Source organism: Trematomus bernacchii, unplaced genomic scaffold, assembly GCF_902827165.1.
Source record: "Trematomus bernacchii unplaced genomic scaffold, fTreBer1.1, whole genome shotgun sequence".
NCBI lineage: Eukaryota > Metazoa > Chordata > Actinopteri > Perciformes > Nototheniidae > Trematomus > Trematomus bernacchii.
In genome coordinates this window covers 491,571-499,811 of record NW_022987802.1, presented here as the reverse complement: position 1 = coordinate 499,811, position 8,241 = coordinate 491,571, and the positions used below count along the sequence as shown (strand labels likewise).

The window sequence follows — 8,241 nt, the reverse complement described above, 5'->3', positions numbered from 1 at the left end:
CCCCGCAGCTACAGGTGCTGATTCCTCCCCCACAGCAGGTGCAGATTCCTCCCCCGCAGCCTGGGCCCTCATCTAGGCCCTCATCTAGGCCCTCATCTAGGCCCTTATCTAGGCCCTCACGACAAGTAATTAATTAAACAAAATGTAAAAGTATAGTCAAGTTTAAAATTGTCAGCTTTCTTGCTGTGAGCCATGCTTGAATGTTAAAGCAACATATATGTGTTTCATGTGTTTCAGGCTGAAGCAGACACTGTGCGGGCCCTATACAAACGGACCCTAGTCCAAAGCATCCAATTGAACGACCTCCTCATAGAGCACCAGAAGCTGTTGATGGAAAAAACAAAGCTGGAGGTGGAGAAATTGGAGAGAGAAAGACAGGTAATTTTGTAACATTCAGTAATTTTTTTTCAAGTCAAATGAAAGGTGCATAAGGTGACCTTTACATCTTTTAGGATACCTAAAACACAAATCCCTTTTGTCTTTAAAGAAAAAGTAAACCAAGAAATATGTTTTTTTTCTCTTTTTCCGTCAGGAATACCTCACAAAATAAAACTCCGACATAAATCACCCAAGGTCTCTCTCTCTCTCTCTCTGTGTGTGTTCTTTTGTTATTGGCCAATATAACATGCAATAGCATCTCTGACAGCCCTGCCAGTAGGGTAGTCCAGGGTGATGGGGTCTACCACATCAGGAGGTTGGGGGATTGCATGAGGGGCCCTCTCATTCCTCATGGTTGCAATGTTGTGCAGCACAACACAGGCCGTTATGATGGGAACCGCTCTTTCAGGGGCCACTCTGAGCCCCCGCAGGCAGGTGAATCTGGCCTTCAGTTGTCCAAAGGTCATTTCTATCCTGACCCTGGTTTTGGTATGGGCCACATTGAAAGTGGTTTGTGGCCCTTCACCAGGGTCAGGATAGGGGGTCATTAGGAAAGGCTGGCAGGCATAACCCCTGTCCCCGAGCAGCACTCCACTGAAGACTCCTGAAGATAAAGGAACATTTCCATAAGTATACACAAAAGGCAGCTTAAGAAGCACAAAACAATAAGAATGTACAGTTGCCATTAGGGATGGGTATCGTTAAGGTTTTAACGGTACTACTACTTTTATCGATACCGCTTATCGGTCCGGTCTTTTAACGGTACTCTTATCGGTTCTTTTGGAGAGAAAAATTAGGTAAACTAACTATTGTTTGTTTGTTTGTAGCCTTTATTTATCCAGGTTAAAAATCCCATTGAGATCAACGATCTCTTTTACAAGGGAGACCTGCGGTACATTGAGTTACACATATAAAAACAAACAGAAAACAAAAAGGACATCACAACATAATTACAGGGGTATACATTAGCATCTATTTACATTTACAGGTATCCAATAATATTTCATCCAGTCGTGCTTTAAATTGATGCAAGGGAATCAAAATGCTGAGTTTCAATATTTTTTGCATAGTGTTCCAAGCCAGAGGAGCAGCGCACATAAAAGCTTTAGTACCTAGAACAGTCCTAGCACTTGGCACATGTAATAAAAACACATCCTGTGATCTCAAGCAATAGCTACTTGCCACTCTCCGTGAGATCAAAGAGCAGATATAAGAAGGTAGTTTACCCAGCATGGCTTTGTATATATGAATATGTACCAATGACTGAGCCTCCGACCAGTAAGTGAAGGCAGACCTGCCTTGGCATACAGGGTACAGTGATGAGTAAGTGCTTTACAGTTACTAACAAATCTCAGAGCACTGTGATAGGCGGCATCTAACCTTTCCAGGCAATGGGCAGGTGCATTCATGTAGATCAAATCACCATAGTCTAGCACAGGTAAAAAGGTCACAGTGACTAGCCTTTTCCTGGCTTCAAAAGAGAAACAGGACTTGTTTCTGAAAAAGAAACCTAATCTAACCCTCAGCTTTTTAAGCAGATTAGTGACGTGAAGTTTAAAAGTAAGACAATCATCAAGCCAGATACCAAGGTATTTATAACAGCTAACCACTTGGAGTACTTGTCCTTGCATAGTCACAATATCCAAAGCAGTCTCTGGAGTCTTTTTAGCTTTAGAAAAGAGCATTACCTTGGTTTTCTCAACATTTAAAAGAAGCTTTAGTTCAGAGAGCTGAGTCTGAATAATGTTAAAAAACAGCCTGTAATTTAACAACAGCCTCCTTAATGGAGGGACCTGCACAGTACATCACGGTGTCATCCGCATAAAAATGCAAAGTAGCTTCATCCACATTTTCACCTAAACTATTGATGTAGATGGAGAATAAAAGTGGAACTAAAACAGAACCTTGAGGAACACCATTAGCAATGTTCAACCACTCAGAAGACAGCCCATCAAAGTGAACACATTGGGACCTTTCAGAGAGGTAGTTCACAAACCACCCACTGCATGGCTGGATAAGCCAATACTGAGTAGCCTCTGCTTTAAGATGTGATGATCGACGGTATCAAACGCTTTGGAAAGGTCAATAAATAGAGCTGCACAACTCTGCTTTTTATCTAAAATACTTGTAATGTCATTCACCACTTTCATTGTGGCAGTGATGGTGCTATGTTGCTTTCTGAAGCCTGACTGATGTTTTGACAGGATGTCATTTGTACATAAAAACACCTTTACCTGTTCACTCACTAGGCGTTCAAGAACCTTAGCCAGAACTGACAATTTAGAGATGGGTCTATAGTTATTTAAAACAGTTGCCTCCCCTCCTTTCAGCAAAGGCAGGACATACGCTGACTTCCACAGTTTAGGAATTGTGTTTGTGCTGAGGGAGAGGTTAAAAAGAGTAGTGAGAGGTGGAGCAATAAAATCTGCAGCTATCTTTAAAAAGAAAGGTTCCACGTTGTCCGGGCCGGCCGGTTTCTTAGGATCTAACTTGGTTAAAGCTTCACGAACAACATCAACAGTAAAAGGAGTAAAACTGAAAGGGTTTTCCAGACCACATTGTTCAGAGTCACCGACTGTGGTGTTCACAAAAGCAGAGTTAGTCACAGAATCAAACATAGAACCGCAGGACACAAAATGCTCATTAAAACAATTTAACATAGTAGCCCTGTCCGATATAGAGCCAGATGCTGTGGTAAGGCACGGAGGTAGCTCATTTCGGATCTCACCGGTGGATAGCGATTTTATGGCTTTCCAAAATTTCCTAGGATTATTTAGGTTTTCTGTAGTAACTGACAAATAGTACTTCGACTTAGCACTTTTGACATGTGAAGTGAAGCTATTTCTTAGTTGCCTAAAACGCAGCCATTCAACCTCTGAGCCTGATTTCCTAGCCTTTGCCCAGGCCTTGTTTCTCTCATGTAGGAGACTGGACAGTTCAGCAGAAAACCAAGGATTGTCTCGTCCCTTTACTCTAAAAGTGCGTAGGGGTGCATGTCTATCTATAATTTCCATAAAACCAAGATAAAAATAAGACCATGCAGTTTCTACATCAGCACACAGATCGACTCTTCCCCAATCAAACCCAAACAGATCATGAACAAAACCCTGCTCCACAAAATGTTTTATGTGTCTCTTAATAATAATACGGGGTTTAACCTTTTGGACCTTAGTGTCCCTAATTGTGGCTACAACACAGTGGTCACTCACATCATTTGCAAATACTCCCACAGATAGGTATTTATAGGGAACATTAGTTAGAATGAGATCAATTAGGGATGATTTATTAGGGGACTTAACGTTAGGGCGAGTAGGACTGTCAACAATCTGAGTAACATTCAAAGAGATACAAAGGTTTTTAAAATCCTCTGATACTGCAGTTAACCAGTCCCAGTTAAAATCTCCAAGTAGCACTATTTCCTTGTAGTCTAGTTGTGATAAAAGTGTTGCTAGTGAAGACAAGGAGTCCTTGACAGCTGAGGGGGGTCTGTAACACCCTACCACCATGACTTGTTGCCCCTTTGCCACTTCTATATTTAAGGCTAACAATTCGAATTGCTTACTGACAGATTTGGAGATCAATGTGGTTACACTGAACTTATTCTTAACATAAATGGCAACTCCACCACCTTTATTAGGCCGGTCGGTACGATACACATTATAACCATTTAAGGATATGTCAGAGGCCAAAATAGTTTTATTTAGCCATGTTTCTGATAACACAATGACGTCAGCGTCAGTCGAGCTTGCCCAAATGCGGACAAAATCTAGCTTACCTAACAGACTGCGCACATTCAAGTGGATGAAACCCAACCCAGACCTAGCTTTAAAATCAGCAGGAGTAGCGATCTGACTACTACTACTGGGCGGACCAGGGTTAGGTTGAACATTTCCTGACAGTAATAATAACAAAAAAAACAGGCATCTTTTCCTCTTAATCGACACACACAAATTGTCATCTATTTTAGAATCACCGGAAAAGTCTGCGAGAGTGTGATTTGAGCTTAAGAAGCAGTCCTGAAGTACCATCATCGCAGGCAAACAAAAAAGACAAACATATTTTGTCGAGCAGATTGTCTGTGACAAGGTGACCGGTAACTGTTTGTGTAACACATCCGACCCTTTGCAGGGGATGCCTACTGCGGGTGGCAGAACAGACCTGAATCCAGTAGGCTTCTCAGGATGACTAGAGATCTTCTCATAGTCCAGAACAGTTAACAGGCACAGCAGAATCACGATATGGGCCATCCTCCCAGACCAGCACACAATATCCGCGATGTTCCCGGGGCAAAAAAAAATCCTCCTCCTCAACAGCAGCAAAGGACAGGCGAAAGCAGCAGCGAGGAAGCGCACCGGTCCCTCCGTGGTATCCCCGGGATAAGAGGTCTCCTCAGCAAGCAGCACACGACACTGGAACACACGACAGGTGGGAGCAGGCCTCCGTAACAGCAGAACCAGGACAGGTGGAGAGCAGGCCCCAGCCGCGGCAGATCCTCCTCCGCACAGCAGCACACGCCGGTGAAAGCAGGCCCCAGCCCGAAGCGTGGAGCCACTCTACAGGCGGGAGCAGGTCTCCGTAGATCGTAGATGACCTGATTGTGGTTTCAGTAGTGTGTAGGGTGTGAGAGTAATTCACAGATATTGCCCTAATTCTGCCGCTTATTCATGCGATGAACATCGTCGAGAAAGTCTAAGGACAACGTCGTGGCAAAAATGGTTACTCCTAGGAAGGTCCTGGATTCTCCCAGGAAAGATTCCCCAAGGAAGCTGCTAGACTCTGATAACTCCAGCCTAGGAACCACTCCAGGTAAGCTCCATTAAAGCTCACCTCCCTGTACTATATGTTGTATGTCAGGGACTACGGATGGAAATTAGCTCAAAGCTACAATCCGGCATATTTACACTTGAAGCATTATTTGTCTAAAGTGTTCATTAATGTGCATTGTCCCTATTCAAATAAACAATTAAATGAAAATTAACAAATTGTGAACAAAACTAACATTGCTTTTTATTTAAATGAAATACATAATATTTCACATCAACAGAAACAACAATGTTTTAACAAATCATATTAAATAATCTGATGACAGAACTGTGAACAGAATAGCTGAAACTTTAACAAACTAAATAACTCAGTTCCCTCTAATCATTAACCCATGTTTGAATCATTGAGTTAGCTCCGTGTGTTGCTGCTAGCATACATAATATACCTGACGTGGAAACGTTACTCGTGGATGGGGCTACAGAGCTACTAGAGACAGTCGAACCCGGTGCATTTCTCCGTCTGAACGTGGTGCACTTTTGCAAGATGTTTAGACAGACTGCTCGTGTTACCGCCCTGACATGCTAAACTCTTATTGCACTTTAGGCAACGAGCGAGACGGGTAAAGTTTAACCACACCTCGGAGCGCGTTCTCTCCGCCATCTCCTCCGTGTGTGTGTGTTGCTGCATGTAGCAGCTGCGTGTGTGTAAACCGCCCCGCCCCCTCGCACACAGACGGGGGAGAGAGATCTCTCGTCAGGATTGGAGAGATCGAAAATACTAAAAATGACGCATTTTGCAGTCTTTTTGCGTATTAGAAACGGAGTTGGCGACACTAAAACTGCAATATAATGTTTGTGTAGCAATAATACACATGACATATTTTTTAGATGTCTCCAGTACCGATAAAAAGACCGATAACGTCGGAGCTTAACGGTACCACGGTCTTTAATAATTCAGCCCCGGGGCCCGTTTAATACCGGGGCTCGGTACCCATCCCTAGTTGCCATACCCTGTTCGAGTTTGTGACACAGTGATGACTCTGAGAAGATCCTCGAGTCATGGACTGACCCAGGCCACTTTGCCTCAAGGCTGGTGATGACACACCTGTGGTCACAGGTGGCCTGCAAAATAATTTGGGGTTAACAAGCCTACTTCCACAATAAGAGCATCATAGTCAGTGTAGCATCAATGTTCATTTGAAATGAGTCCATGTTATAGAGAAAGATAGTCCAAGTGTGAAACATGTACTGTGTGAATATTTAAATGTGTGAGTTCCTTTTATCACCCAGACTTCAATGTGTGTTCTATAAGTGAATGTGCAAGATTTACCTGAATGTTGAGGCTGTGGATGGATTTGCGATTTACATAATCGTTCATTTTCTCCCAGGGACGCAGAGATGGGTATGTGTGTACAGTCTATACAGCCAAGCACCCTGGGAAACCCTATGAAATAGTAGGTTGCATTTATTATACAACAGTGTACAGGGACACAAATTCAGCCCGGGTGGTTCAGACGCACCGGCCCATGCGTGCGGACCACCCTTTAGCCCGTTATAGGTTCTGATTGGCTCTCTAGGTTGGCATTCTAGCTTCTGACTGGCCATCGGGACGTGTACGTCATAGGAACAACATTCACTGTAAATATATAATCACATACCTGCCATGCTGTAAAACCCCTCTTTGATCATCTGCGTGGGACATGTGCCAGGAAACACAATAAAGGACTCTGTGAGCCCTGTCAGAGCTTGTGCGACCTTATGAATAGCACTGCAGACTGTATTCTTGCTAAGATTCTCTGCATCACCCACAGAATACAAAAAACTTCCGGTCGCAAAAAATCGCAAAGCAATACATACAGTCTGCGGCACTGTAACGGGCCGTCTCCACAGCAGCGTTAAAAAAATCTTGGAGGTGGGCGTATCTGAAGCTTGAGGATTTTTTGCGAGCAACCAATCACATGAATCTCCCACCCGCGACATACGAAGCAAAAAAGCCCGAAGTAAACTGGATATAAACTCCCCAAAACAGGCGAAAACCTACCACTGTCTCTGCCACCTCCCTCCATGCCTGGCTCCTCCGGTTTATATCCCGGTAGGTCTGGTCATAAAGCACCGGGTGATTGATTCGCTACCGCTAATTTCTCCTCCATTTTTTGGAATATGAGGAAATGACCTGCGGTATGTCTCTCCCAGCATACACGCCGTTTGATTGGCTAGAGCTTGAACTGTCAGATTTGCGTACACGGGATTTGATTGGCTGACGCTTCCACCTCAGCCTCAAAAGTTGAACATTTGAATCCTCAAAATCCTGAAAATCTCCGCTCGCCTGCCCACAAAGCATTTCGGCGAAAAGTGAGGGAAAGTGAATGGGCAGAAGCGTTTCAAGATTTTTTAACGCTGCTGTGGAGACGGCCCGTAAGGGCACAACTCCGATGTGTGGCATTAGCAATATGTGGCTCAAGGAGCTGACAAAGATAAGTCAGCCCTTCTGACGAGAACCTGTATCTTTCATACAAATACTCTTCAGAGAAAGCCAAAGGGTTTATTCTTTCCCTAAAGATCCGCTCCCGCCTGAGAGCGCCTCTCGCAATCCGAGCTCCACAGTGTTTTCGAGAAAAGGCGACGTCATTTTCACAGAGATTTCATTGGTCGATAGGCGGAGCTTTTATAGGCTGAGCTCTTATCCTGGAACCTATCCTGGCTCCGGAGGATAGCCGTTCAGAATAAGTTATCTAGCCCGCTAAAAAGTGAACCAGCTTCGTAGGACCGGAAACCCCTTAGCTTGCTAAACGAAAATCTTGATTCGTAGTATACCCCCCAGCAAAGGTCAATTGTGTCTAGAGTGCGCCATCTAGTGGGATCAACTGAAATGCCGGGTATTGCAGGAAAAAGGCTAAATGAATGCAGTCTTTACTATAATTTGGACAATCTTGTACCAATATTCGGCGGGCCGGATTAAAAAGCCCAACGGGCCGTATATGGCCCGCGGGCCTTAGTTTGCCCATGCCTGAGCTAACAGGAATGTAACAAGTTAACCAAGCACATAAACATACTCACATGACTCCACATCCACGAATATTCACATGAAATGGTCGACCAA

The 8,241-nt window shown here is 44.0% G+C and overlaps 1 pseudogene; it reads right to left on the bottom strand.

The window, feature by feature from the left end:
* Window positions 1-343: 343 nt before the first annotated feature.
* On the bottom strand, window positions 344-7,770 carry LOC117498302 (annotated as a pseudogene).
* Between the last annotated feature and the right edge of the window lie 471 nt (window positions 7,771-8,241).